At 41.3% G+C, this 14,659-nt stretch overlaps 1 protein-coding gene across 4 annotated transcripts in view; it reads left to right on the forward strand.

Annotated features, from left to right (window-relative positions):
- The first annotated feature begins 745 nt into the window (after nucleotides 1–745).
- Nucleotides 746–14,659, forward strand: part of LOC143210084 (lachesin) — a 292,319-nt gene continuing 278,405 nt past the window's right edge. For 2 of the 4 annotated variants that reach the window (XR_013009184.1, XM_076426569.1), the window contains exon 1: nucleotides 746–1,412. The gene's annotated coding sequence lies outside the window, so the exon portion shown is untranslated. The remainder of the gene's footprint in view (nucleotides 1,413–14,659) is intronic. The other 2 variants (XM_076426567.1, XM_076426568.1) reach the window with 2 other exon arrangements.

Here is a 14,659-nt window from a genome sequence, read left to right on the forward strand (position 1 = left end):
ATGAAATGTATATTTAGCTAGCCTCAATGGCTATTTCCTACACCATCGTTATTATTAAATAATAGCTGAAGTGTTATTCCATTACGTTCGACCATTATGTGCCCGACTAATACAAAATTTCAAGTTCTGCATATTTATCTCAAATTCTTCTATGTAAAACTGTACTGTTCATTTTATTATTGATTTTCCCATTCACGATTGATTCGCACATGCTTCAATGAATGAACTTCAATTATTTAGCTGAGACGTCTGATCAATACTTCTTGTAAATATAATTTTCATAACCGGATCAATACAGAGATTAAATGAATTTGAGAATATCGAGACGTGTTACTTGTAATAAATGGCTGATTGTTTCCTGTGAATTGCAATTGATAGAAACAATTTCTACATTAATGATGTTCTGGAAGAATGGTTTCGTTGGTTCGATTTTGCTAGACACTGTACAAGTTCAAACCGATGGTGAGCGTGCGAGGACGATACGTTCTTCAGCTTCTTGGTCGAAGGTGTGTGGAACTTGAACGAAGAACCAGCTCCGAAGAAGAAGAAGAGGAGGACGAAGAAGTGGAAGAGGAGGAAGAATAGAGCGACCGGAAACGGCGAAGGAAGAAGAGTCGAAGCCGCGAGTTCCTCTGGGTGCGGAGGGGTGCAGGTAGTTGCACGTGGAGGCGGAGCGACGCCGCGCGTCGCGTCGGGCTACCGACGCCGGCCGTCCTGCCCCCAAAGCGTCTGGTGGGGAGCCGTGGCGAACGCAGTTCTCGACGGATCGCCGAGAAGGTTTAACGGCGTTTTCATTGTCGGTTGCGGGTCTCGGTGAACCATCCGAGAAGCCACGTGATCAACCCCTTTTTAACCGGGTCCCGAAGTCGGTTCGTTTTGCTATCATTCCGATCCCTTATCCCACCCACCGCCTTACCCCCGACACTTTCACGCATCAGCATTTCCGTTCACCTTCTTTATTTCACCGAAACACACACACACAGTTTTAGCTCTAACCATACTTCCCCACGCTGCTGAATGAAACGCATGGCTGATGGTTGATCCTTGGATGTCCTCGGTTTTCGGTTGTTCTTCGTTTAAACGACAGTGGTTGGTGGTTCGCGTCGTCGCGTCGCGTCGTGTTCGTTCGAAATACGGGAAAATTCGCGCGCTTCTCTACGCGTAGCCCGATACATCCGCTTTGCCTTCCGGTTTCGTTCTCCGCTAGAGGCTCTCGCGGTTCGCGGACTTTGGACATGATACAGAAACGTTCTTGAATTCGAACACGTGATTCTTGTGTGATACTCGTGGACGTCGTCGTGCAGTGTCTAAAGGTGTTCAAGGTGCTTCCGAGACCAATGACGGGATAATGACATCGTTCGAGGGCTAGGCGAGATCGAGGAGTTTGCCGGGTCAAGGAGCGCTTAAATAAGGTGAGCGGAATCACCATCCCTCCTGACGCGATTTCTATTCAAGGGATATCCGGATTATGCTACGATGATTCGGCGAATCGTCGTCGAACAGTTCGCGTGCTCGCGCGATTCCTACACGTTCTTCCTCGTATTGTTTACCCGCTTAGAGGCAGGTAATTTGTCGGATTTTAATTAGCGGAGGTCGAGGATTTATGCAGAATTTTTGGTAACGAACATCACCATTATTCAAAAATAGTTTCGCAATTATTTTTCATTCGATGGCTCTCTATTGAATAGGAATTTCCATACACGGAAAGTTCTTCTCGGAAAATTTCGATGACTTCTTCTTTATATTATATTATCAGACATTAAATTATCGAAATGTCTTATAGATTATATTCAGGGTACTTCAGACACGTGGTGACGTGTGCGGACAAAATCTGCTTCGATATTTTATGCAGTTCTAAATTTCATGGCTTATTTTATGGAGACCAAGACGAGGAACAAGCTCGATTTGTGAATTAAACACTTATTAGTATTTGTTACCGTACACGCTTTCTTGAATTTTAAAAATGTGTACACGCTATGAATGCATTTGTGACTAAAATAAGCAGGCGTAAAATTTGAAACAGTCATAACAACAATCAAAATACTATTTTCAAATATTATTTTCAACCTATTCAACATATTAAGAAAGAAAATAAAGTTTTATTTCACTCCAGTTTGTTGCAATTCGGGTAGAAATTGCAGGTCATTAATTATAGTACAATGAGATTGTACATTTTCGATCGAGAAGCTTCTCAGTGATACCTTAACAATAAGCATACCAATCATTAAAATAATAATAAATGCTTGAACAAAGAAGTAGCCTTATAATTTCAGTAATTATATAATAACAAATTTGACGTGGCAGGTTTAATGATAAGATGGACGAATTCGAGAAATTAATTAAAATTTCGAGACTTTAAAAATGAACTTCCTACACAGACCGAAGGTGTTTATAAAATAAATAAGGGTAGAGTTCCGTGAGAAATAGTTCGTCTGGAAGCTGTCTAGAGATTCACGTTGCAAGAATCCGGGCTGCGCCAAAAATTGGCGCCGCTGTTTGTCAAATATGTAGGACACCGGTCCACGGAGTCTGTGATCGTGAATTCTCTTTTTCTTGTGGTTCGAAGGGAAAGCACGACACTCGCAGTTTCGAGGGCAGCTGTACCGTCCAGTTTATTTTTCTTTTCCTCCTCTGTATTTACCCGTTCATGCTACTTTAACAAAAGTCACTGTCGTGGCCCATGGAAGTGGATGGATTACTCTACCGGTGTTTCTGCATTGATTCTTCTCTCCATAGCCTTAATTGAGGTTCTAAATCGGGACACAAGTGCTTTTACACTTTCCTTTTTGCGACAGCACACTTTTGTTGCCGTGGGCGCGCGCGCGCACCAACAGACTCCCAGTTCCTTTTCGCCCGCACGGAAATTACACCGTGTAATCCTTTTCTTTTATGGTTTACGCTGCACGGTAAAAGCTTCTTGGTTGTGTTTTTTTAATCGCGCGCCCGTGCAGGTGCAATTACTTTCGAAGCGCTGTCTTGTGTTCCATTGTTCCGCCGCGAGCGAGGTAAGACAGAACTCTCTGTCTGCGCAGTATCAATTCGCGTTAAATTATCCAGTTTAATTATTTTAATAACTCCCCGCAAAATAAGTATTTGCCATTCGAACGAAGTATAATCTCGCAACATATTCCGAGTGGTTTCAATGTATTTTCTTAAATGTCAAATGTAAGTTTAGCTTATCTCTGCAATTAATTATATTAGACGTGGAGTATTGAGTTTTGTTTTCCACATACAGTGACTTCCACCGATATTGGGACATTCTCAAGAAGACGATAACTTTGTTAACAATTTTTTCATGTTGTAAAGAAAATTACTAAAAATTTGGATAGATACACTTCCATTATTTTTGTAAAGTAATATAAAAGTACATATAGTGTTTTCAGTGGCTCGTAAACCTAGCGTTAAAGCGAAACGTAATTTCTGTAATTTTCTTCTACGATCACGTTTTATAAATATTCTTTTTGTATACATGTAATGAAAGAACGGTCCTAAGTGAGATACAGTGTTGCATTGTTTGCTAAAGTTAAATCTACTACACGGTATCAGTTTTTCACGCGTGGCGCGGTGTCATAAAGCGATCAGAACAATCGAATGGAATCGGACCTTTATACGCAAATTTGTATCGGAATCAATCGCTACACGCGTTGGCGTATCGTTTATCATAGAATACTGCAACAGATATCGGAACTATCCGATACTAAAACAATTTCACAGATATATGGCCAGACAGTGCAGAACTTCGAATTTGTACGACGTAGCCGGTGACTCTTCTCTACGTTATTTTTCATACATTTTATCTCCTCAAATTGTCGTTTTGTATCTCAAACCGGGGAAAAACGTGAATCGTTTTCGAAAACGTTTCCGAAACCTTTTCATTCGGATTTTTCACTTCTATTTTCATTTCTTTTTGGAAAGTCACTGGGGACTGCGGATCTTATACATTCTTAATACATTTATCTAAGTGGAAGTCAGGTGTGGAAAATCGATTAGAATAGAATGTAACATAGTATATTGATGTTTTCAGCGCACTGGTTCGATCTGATGTTACTAACTAAGCAATTTTGCAAATTACCACAAAATTTTCAACGTTTCGGTCAATTTTTAGACCATTTTCAAGAAAAATTTTTATATAATTGCGTCTGTAAAAAATTATTAAATTACTGTATAATATGTAATTTATGTTGTATTCCGCACAAAAAACCAAAATGTTCTAAGAAACAAACCTACTTGCTAAGTGAACAAAGTATTTTTAATTCTTTACACCTTTATAACCACGTGTTGGTTCCATGCCTGTGATATACGAACTGAGGTAAACGTTAGAATTTGAAGAAGCAATGAATCAGAATTCATTGGTGGTCCCACATACAAACTTACAAAGTTCTTTGCAAATATATTATCAAAAATAATAGGTAAATCTTGTTACCACATTGTCGAAAGTTGGCAATTTGTGAAAGAAATTAGAAATATTGAGATTCCAGACGAGTCATTTATGTTGGTTTCTCTGGACGTAATAGCTTTATTTACCAATGTTCCAATTGATTTGGCTTTGCAGGTTCTTGAAAAACGTTGGAATGAAATAAATAAAATATTATTAAGTTGAGGCCAATGTTTTCAGTTTTAATGTTTTAATTTTTCTTGAAAATGATCTAAAAATTGACCGAAACGTTGAAAATTTTTGTGGTAATTTGCTAAATTGCTTAGTTAGTAACATCGGATCGAACCAGTGCGCTGAAAACATCAATATACTTTATTAACAAATTGTCGATCGAGATAAAGGAAACGGTTAGAATGTAATATGTAGCAAGAAACTAAATCCAGAGAATTACAAGAATGAATCTACATGATTAAACGAGTACAATTTATTTGATCTTGACAGGAACGAGTGGAACGAATATTTCGCTAAACAGAAAAATACCTGTGGAGGAGAGAGAGAGAGAGAGAGAATAAGTGATTCCGTTTCATTCGCGTGCGTCTCACGTACCCGCGGTACATACTTCCCTCGACCACGAAGGTTATGCAAATATCCAATACACAGGGTTCATGAGTTTCGCGCGTAAAGGTTGGCGAAACAAGTCCCGGGGATCACCGGAAACGTGAAAACACACGTCCCTTATACGGAGCGTATAGTTTCGGTGCGAGAAGAGAGAGAGAGAGGGAGAGAGAGTGAGAGAAAAGGAGGAAAGAGAGAATAGGTGGTGTGAGGGTTGAAAACCGTGGGAGAAGCGAGCAGAATGCAAGTATCGGGGATAGAGAGGGTAGGCAAAGAAAAAAAAGGCGGGAGGAAAGCCGGCGCGGCGAGGAATCGTTTTAAACTACCATCTACTTCACATTCCTGATTTCAGTTAAAGGGCTTTTGTTTATTTCGTTTTTCGGTTTCGAAGACCCGTCGTGCATTATACGCTCGTGCACTACGCCTGCAGAATGCAATGTATCACCGGTAAGAGAAGGGAAAGGAGGGAACGATAGCAAGATACAGACCGGGCTATGTAGACTATCAGGGACAGGGGAAGTTTTACCTCGTGCCTTATTTCCTTCTTTCCTCTCCATTAGAGGTACCGGCGATCACTTTAATCACGCTTTTTCGATTACCATTTGTTCTGCGTTTCCGAGCGACCCCCCGGGTCCCTATCGTTAATGCGAGCTTGGCTTTAGTCGAAAGAGGAGATTATGAACCCGCTGTGTTATCCTTCGATAGCTCGACACTTTGTCTTCTTGTCCGTTTCGAACGAATTACCGTCTTGCTAATCGCCTCCGAACGGAGAAATTAATATTGCTTTCATATTTTGCACTTATTCGAATTATTCTAATTCGTTTATGTATTACGTATGTATTGTATTAAATATTACGGACAATCTCGATAAACTTATTGGTTAGATACTTTTAATGATTGCTAGTGTTCTCTATAAATTTATTAATTTCATAGTCCAATGATAAGTTCTCATGTCGAACGGTTTATATTTGATTAGATCTCAATGATTTTGTTTCGGAAATGAATAAATCGAAAAGAACAGACGGCTGTCGGGAAATATTTGTTTCATGAAAATTCCGCTTCGGTACGTAAAACGGGATAAAGAAGTTCCCTTTTATTACCCCACCTGAACGGCAACAAAAAACTAGCTGTCGATGATAGTGAACGATACGGCATCGTTCCATTGTTTTTAAAGAATTTTACGCGTCATGCATCGGTGTTGAAAGGCATAAAATTGATTTATCCTCACTTTGGCTATCGCGTTGCCTTTTTCCTCTTTTTATACACGGTGACACAGTAAACATGCGATGCATGAGAGGCGAGATTACAGAAGAAATAAAATATAGAGCATCAGAGCTTTAAAATCGCGGCACGAATTTAATAGCATTGTTTCGAAAGTTGTCTGCATATCTGAACAAAAATTTCAACAGTGCATATGGAACTCGTTATTGTTTCCTTCCGTTTTGTTTTATTCGTAATTTCAAAAAATATTATTGAAGACAATAGGTAGCATTGGTACGAAATAATCAAATAATAAAATCCGGAGCACGTGGCTCCAGAAGATCGTTAAATCGGATTGCATGATTTATGTTGATTCTTCAACAAGTTACCCAGTTTGTAAGCCATTTAGTTACGAGCTAACAAAGGCATCTTAAACGGGTCTCAATAGAGCCCAGAAGGATATTAATATAGTAGCGTGGTCATTAAGGCTGCAATGAATAACGGGCATGCACTCGTGAATGTCACGCGATTGTTGCACAGCTGATGGAAACCGAAAGATATTTTTCTGTCGTCCTGTCACAACCTGTCACACTTCTTTACGTCATTATGCCAGAAAATCATATATCAAACGTCCCGGCTAATTTTTTCCCGAATTACTAATATCCCTACTCCGATCCCTCACCATTATTAAACACGGTATCTGAAAGGAATTCATGAAAATTTCATTTTCTACTTCTGACACCAATATTTTGTACAATTCAATTGAAAATCTGAATCACCATTTATAAACTTGTGATCAACTTTTTATACTTTACATCGTTTCGTTAGAAGAATATAGTCGACAACCGATTCCGATGAGACTTTCACAATCCATATGATTGACACAGATCTACAAAACATATTTTTTAGATGTTCAATATTGGCCCACATGAAAAAGTTGTAAAGTGAAAATTCCAACCAATTGCAATTTTTGAAACAATTTCTTTTCGCATCATGTTCTAAGCTAATTGCTCTAACTTCTCAAAAGAATTCAAATGGTATAGTCAATTATTAAAAAAGTTATCGTTCTTTTTTTTAGAGCTTCCTAATTCATCTCCAGCGTAGGTCTCGCAGAAATTCGATTTTCCAAGCAGTTTTCCTTTCGAAACCGTAGATTCTGCACGGTATCCTTGAATCTCGTAACGAAAATAATTTTTCAATGTGTTGAGCTCGCGATTTCGCCGGTGCCCGAGATTTTTGGCAGCACGCCTGCAATGTAATATACATTACCAATCGCATCATTGCGATTTGCGGCGTCTCTCCCGTCGTTCGTGTCGTTTTTCCCGCGGCCCGATGTAATCATAGATGGTGGAAACGAAGGACGGACAGGGATGAAAGAAAGAGAGACGGAACGGGGAACGGGGAACGGCGCGGTGAAGGGAGGAGAACGGCAGGCCAACAGGAAAAGCATTTAGCACGCGATCTTCTCGTAATTCTGCACACCAGTTCCGTGGCACGCTTTGTCTTCGTCCCGAGCTGACGCGTTACACGTGTTAGATTGTTTCCACTCTACTTTGGGCTCGTGCAATTATTATTATACCACGACGCGGATACCTAATTGATCGCTGGATCGTTAACATACACCAGCCCGGCAACTGTGGTAGTTTTCATTTAGCGCAGCTATATCCGAAAACGATTCCTCCGTTTTCGAAGTCGATCGACACACTGCGAGTTTTCGTCGATTCGGCAATCTATTCGAACTAGAAACCGACAGGCGAACACACACATTTACCATTTCTACTTGAAATTATTTATACGGCTGCTTTTCGATCTTCGATTTCCACTTTTGACAAAGCGTTCCACTGATTCGAAAAAATTCTACTGATTTTTCTTCTTTGATATACTGTGTTAAGGTGGAGTGGTGTAACTGCGCCCTAGTTTTTGCAAAGTTGGACTGTTTAAACTGATGTATTTTCAGTCTGGTATGTAAAAACTTAACGTTCTTGGTATCAAACTCTTGTCACGGTTATTACTGATGAATTCGTATTATGTAGGATTCTAATTTTGCTTGAGAATTACCATTTTGATAGGATATTGTGCCCCGAAAATGGGGCAAGTGCGTCTCTGAGAGTTAAAAATGTGCTTTCGAACCTTGTTTCAAATGCTACGGGGCAAGAAAAGAATGATTAACAAGTCTGCTTTAAAATGCTTCTTGTTGCATTAAATTATACATATTGTTTAGTTTTATAGTTACCCGTATAGTACGCACTTACCCCACCGTGATAGTACGGATTTGCCCCGTGTAGTAATATTTACGGGGCAAGTGCATCTTAGTATTATTCTCAATAAATTTTAAAAAATACAATAAAACGGTTTATTTAATATAAACCTATACATCAATATTTGTTATACTTACCGAAAATAACAACACAGAATATATTAATCACTTGTAAACTATATTGCACGTTCAGGGTAACCTCAAAGCTGTACGTGTATCCTCGCACGTAACTGTTTGGAGGAAAACACATTTATTCTTGGGCGACATCTATGTCGAATAGTTCCAACTTAGTTATACTACATTAATAAATACAAGCTACAGAAATTTCGTTCATATTATAATAAAAATAACCAGTTAATGCATTTAAAAATGCATTTAAATCAATTTTAATGCACAAGAGCAACTTATCTAGTTGGACTGTTTACTGTGAACTTTTCAAGATGTTCTTTGCTATAAAGTGCTACCGAAAATGGTAAAAATGTATCGAAAGTAATTGTGATGTAGAGGAAAGCAACTTGTCCGGATGGGTGATCTGATTAAAAAATAGCATTCGAGAAACACGACTACATCGGAGTTGTATGCCGAAAGATCGAACCGTAATAAATTCGCTCGGCCAATAGTCGTTATTGCATCGATGGGTTCGCGATCGAAGTTTCGGCGCGCGGAAGGTCAATTCGCTGGCCCGACGAGATAGTCGCAGCCGATTCTCAAAAGCAGAGGTTGGTATATGCGCTTTTCCGTTGATCCGCTCATCCTATCTATGAATTTCGATGCAGAAAAGTTCGCTCGATGCACCGAAATCGCCGGCACAGTTGCATCGTCGACGCGGCCGACCGGCCGCGGCCTGCGGTCTTCGACACGGGTACGTTTTCACGTTGAACAAGAGGCCACCCGGAAATTCGCATAGGCGAACGACGTCACCGAATTTCAATAGCGAAACGCCAACGATCCCTGGGGGCTTCTGCTCATGGGGATATTAAAAAGACAAGAAATCGATCGCGTCGAAACGGGAAATAGTTCGGTTTATATGCGACGATCTTGGTCGAGAACCGACGTTCGATCAAACGGTCCTGTCCCATTAAAAATATATCCTTTGTCGTATAACAACTAGATGCGGATTTTAATGCAAAACAAAATTTGTTTGCTTCGATTACCAGTATTCTTCCGTTATAATATTATATCATTTCAGTCCGTATCTTTAACATCCCCAGCACTGAAACAATCTTTCTTTCTTCGAAATATTAAGCATTCTTCATCAACTATCCTGCAAGAGTTGAAAGCTCAGATTTTCCACGGACCGCGGCGAATTCATTTCACGGAATAAAATTCTATTTCCTTTGCAAATGGTTCCCGCAAATTACAAACAAACCATGGTCGACATCAAATTTAATTGGACGCTGTATTTTATAATTTTTTTTTCGAGAATTCCCCGCTATAAATGCATAACGTTCAGCGGAAGGCGGGCACAGTTAGAAATCTCCAGCGAATAACATCGCAACGTTTCAGAACGTTACCTCGAAAGAAAGTAATCCAAGTACGTATTCACGAATCCCATTATACTCTTCTGCGCCAATGCGATCCGCAAGCCATTAACTAGCACTTCGCGTGCATACGCGAGGTATCTCGCAAGAGTTTTTCCTTTCCAGAATGTTACGCATTCGAAGCTGCCGCGTTTACTGTTCGGATAATTTCACGTTTCGAAATGGAACACAGCCTCGTGGCGCCGCGCCGTGATAGAGAGAGAGAGAGAGAGAGAGAAAGAGAAAGACTACGAGGAGAAAAGAGAAAGAATGAAAGGAGAAGAAAAAAAAATAGCACGGGGCGTTTCGCGTTTTCCCGACCGCATTAATTTTGATCGTCGAAGTATTCGCTACAACCTATCGCGCCATTAGCACGGATTCCCATCTATAGAAAGTTCCTCGTCTCTACGGGGGGTAGTCCAAGCAATGGGATAAGTCTAATTAGAAGTGCCACGAAAGTTTCCGGCCGAGAATGCGGGGAAACAGAGAATGGACGTTCGAGAGACAGAGACGAGAACGAAGAAAAAGAGAGGAACGAAAGAATCTGGTGTAGAAGGGGCAAAGCGCCGACCAATTATTGTTCTTCCCGCCGCGAATTTAATTGAAGCAAGGCGTACAAACCCGCGGTGGTAACAACGATCCGTATATATATCCGTCTTGATCTGTTCCGCTGGCCAGTTTCCACGATTTCCCTTAATTGTTACGCACTTACCCGTCGAACGGAACGTTCGCTCGTTCCAGATTTCCGGTCGAGAATTTTTGGAAGTCCGACTCCGATGATCGAGTGGAAGCGGCGAACTGTTTTCACGATGTTACGCTTCCCGGAGCAAGTTTCGTTATTAGAACGTTGCTTCGGGGATAACTCGAGTGGTTATCCTCGATCGCGAGAATATCGAAATGTAGAACTTCCAGAGCTTCTTCTTGGCGTCGCCCGGAATAACGACTTTCCCCCGAAGAAGTTTCCGGCTCCGTGGTATTTGCGTACTATGTACTTATTTCATTATTGCGAAGTTGTTATCCTCGTTCAGCTGTTTCCGGAAGCGACGAAATAAGTTCTCGTCGTATCACAGATTCAGAGGTTGATATGTGTGGTGATGATAATTTTTCAGCATTCTTACGTTTCGCAGAACACGAGCGAATTTAGCACACTCTATCTATCGCTCCCGAATTTTCGGGCCCGCGGAAATAGTTCCGTCACCCAAATCCGGGTGACACGGCAGTGGACGCGTTAAATATAGGCTTTGACGGATGGAGAATCAAATGAAAATTGTTCGCAACCGATCCCTACGGTTTATAGCCAACATGTTTTTCAACAGGATTCTAGAATTTTTTCAAATGGCTGTATAAACGTACTGTACTTTCAAATAGCTGTATAAACTTTGTTCAATCGAGCTGAAACGCTAAGATTAATTATAGCGGTTGCCCTCTTAACCTTTCCGTCATCTTGCAGTCATCGCGCCAGTTCAAATATTAATCTCAACATTTTGATTGTATAATTGTATCGCTTGCGCGTGAGCGATGCAGCAGTTAATATGTCCAATTGTTTCAAATGGCTCGCAGAATATCTTATACACAGTGTATATTGATATTCCCGGGCGATGGTGTATCGTATAATATTTTATGTACACGTGTGCACGAGTCATTCATCAGGGCAAGTGATAAATGGGTACTTAATCTACCATGATAAGCGACGACAGAAAAAATTGAATGCGTTCGATCGCGTATCGGAATTGAAATTAACGCAGTGCCCGAGACTCATTTGAATTTACGATCAGACAAATTTTCTTTCTGTTGTCCGCGACACAGAACAGGCACGGTGACTCTTTTCCAGCAGAAATCAACGAAGCTACAGCATAGTATTTCTTCAATTTCGCGGTCCTTTCTCTCGGGCAGCTCGATGGACGAGCCAGGTGCGCGGATCGGGTCGTTGTAACCTGTCCGAGGGTCGCAGTAAACGCGGTAACGAGGTATCACGTGGACATCGCGAAAAAATTACGTAAATTAGTGTGAATTGCGAGTGTGGGGTGGCCACCGGGACCGGGAGGTGTGGCGTTTACCATTCTGAGAGGAACGAGACCGTGCTCTCGGCAGCACGAGGTTTGCACGGGTCGCAGGGTGCGGGGGGCGGGTTACTGGGACTGTGTGTGATTGATGAGGCAGTGATAGCGACGGGTCTGCACTCGACACCTCGCTACTGCCACGAAACAATGCATATTCATCGGCCGTATAAATAATGCCTGTTTAATACATAAATATACATTAACGCACCACCCCCTCCGTATCATACTTGCAACTCTCTGCTCGTCTTCCCTCTACAACCCCCGCAGTACCCTATTCCTCTCAGCAGCCTCTGCCCTCTGTCTATACCGTATGCTCATCTGGCCGCAGTCTCTTGGCACGCATTCTGCGATTGGCCCTACCTATGAAATTCTAACTGCCCCTCGGCGAAACTTTCATTTCGACGATGAAGAACTCGTCTGCTCGCTTTTATCGTTAAACTGTGAAACGCCCAACTCCGTGTATTCTGCTAAAGTCGTAAAGTTAGACGAGCCGATAGACGCACGATTTCTAAATTCCTACGAAACAAAGGAGATCCGAATTTTATCAAATCTACTGAGACATATCGGATGAAATCTAAATACAGGACAATTTAATATGCAAATTGAACATGTCAATACATGATGTCTGCTCTATAACAATCATTCAGGGATGAAATAACATTCAATTTAGTTTCTATTTCTTGCAAACGATGTAGACAATTTTTATTTTCAATAGACTTTATAACACTTGTTATACTTATTGATTAAAAAAGTTATTGTTCAAAAAAGTGTGTGATGGCGTAGTGTTTGGCTTCGGTTGCCGTGTCCGCTATTTTGAAATTATCTCAAGACTTATCTTTTGACGTCACAGTGCACCTTGTCTTTGCCGACCTGAACTAAGGATGGTAGAGTGGGGAGCGCGCGGGAAGGAAAAGTCTTCTTCTTGCAATGAGAGTCTCAAGATGACCGCAAGAAACGCGCACGTTCAATAAACCGTTGTGTTAAATGAAGTCTCCTCGTTCATTTTGAACCCTTTCTACCCTAAAACACATTTCGTATGCAACGAATCAAATCGATTTGAACCGCATAAAGATCGGCAGTCGGCTGATAAGTGTTCCGGACGCGCATTGCCCTACTTCCGGATGTCTCACCTTGCATGAGCGTGCGTCCGCGCGAACCAATCCAGAATGGCACAGGCTATCAGGGGCAGAGGGGCGAATAGGGGGTCCGGTGGGGCAAAGGGGGATCCAAACCACCGTGAAGTCTCGCTAAATGGTCATCCGTGGCCACCGTGGCGACGATATTCAGAACGTTAATCGGACGAATCAATCGGATCTCGTCGGCCGCAAAACTGACCCGCGGACATTCGAGGACTGCACGCGCGGAATGTGTGCTGCAGCTACGCCGAAATTTTTCAACCGTGGAATGGACGTTTGATATGTTGTTTTGTCCATGGATTTTGGTCAGGGAATTGCGCTTCGGCGCGGCGACGCGCGCGCTTGCTACAACATCTCTCGCATATATACAGTGCGGCCTGTTAAATATGGATCGTTGTATAATTGTCGACGCTATTAGCTGACCCGGACCAGATGTATCGGCCCGCCGCCGTCAGAATTGCCGCAAGTATGGATTAATCGTGGTACAGCGAACAGCCCAATTTCAAGGATTTCCCCCCTAATCAAGCGTTCCGAACGGAAGAAAATTGCAACACGTCCGAGTTTCAACAATTGAACCTTTTTAATTTTCTTTATTTATATTCGATCTTATGCGCTTGTCATAGACGAAAGCATCGGATTCTGCATTAACACTTTCACTGCCAATAACGAGTTATCTCGTAGGTTGAAGTTTGTGTTTAGGCTGTCATAAAACGTTTTGTATAACTCGTATAATTAATAAAGCAATTAAAAATTATCTAAATTCAATATCTTTCCCATAAATACATGTTCTGTATTTTTATTTTACAATTAATTAAAATTTGTTGGCGTGGTGGAATCGTTTTTGAAAATGTCGCTCGGCAGCGAACGTGTTATGCTATAATTCATTGTAAATGGAAATGTTTAAGCGCCAATCAAGTTTTGTTTTTGCAGAAAGCACGAAAGGTAGTTAATTGATTTAGTCCGTGAATGACTGATACTACCATGAAACTGCGGCTTCAATTAGATCAATTAAAGCGATCCGAGTATACTTAAATTAGATCAACTAGACCGATTAAATTAGACTTAAATTAGTATCAAATCGACGTCATTTGAATAATTCATTCGGTCGTTCGTGCGCAGTCTTCGACTGAAAATTCTGTCCTGATATTTCCGTCCTCCGAATTTCGAAATTGCAAAGGCCCACGTAAAAAAGTTGTGAACAACAATTTTTAGTATTTTCAAAAAATCCACGTAGCATGGTCCAATATCAAAGAGCTGTGGTCCTTTAAAAAGTGTGCCGATATTATTTTGGTCCACCGTAGAATGCTAAAAGTTACAAATGCTTCAAGATTAACAAGGCACGCTGCACGGCGCGGCATCAGAGCATCATTACATAGGAGATGCCTCGTATATTTACCGAGATCCTGTTTCCCCTTGACATATTTGTTGTTTTCAAGTTCTCGGCGAGTTTGACGCCATTCATTGCGGCGAGTTCACTACGAGCACCATAAGGCGCA

Source organism: Lasioglossum baleicum, chromosome 6 (assembly GCF_051020765.1).
Source record: "Lasioglossum baleicum chromosome 6, iyLasBale1, whole genome shotgun sequence".
Taxonomy (NCBI): Eukaryota; Metazoa; Arthropoda; class Insecta; order Hymenoptera; family Halictidae; genus Lasioglossum; species Lasioglossum baleicum.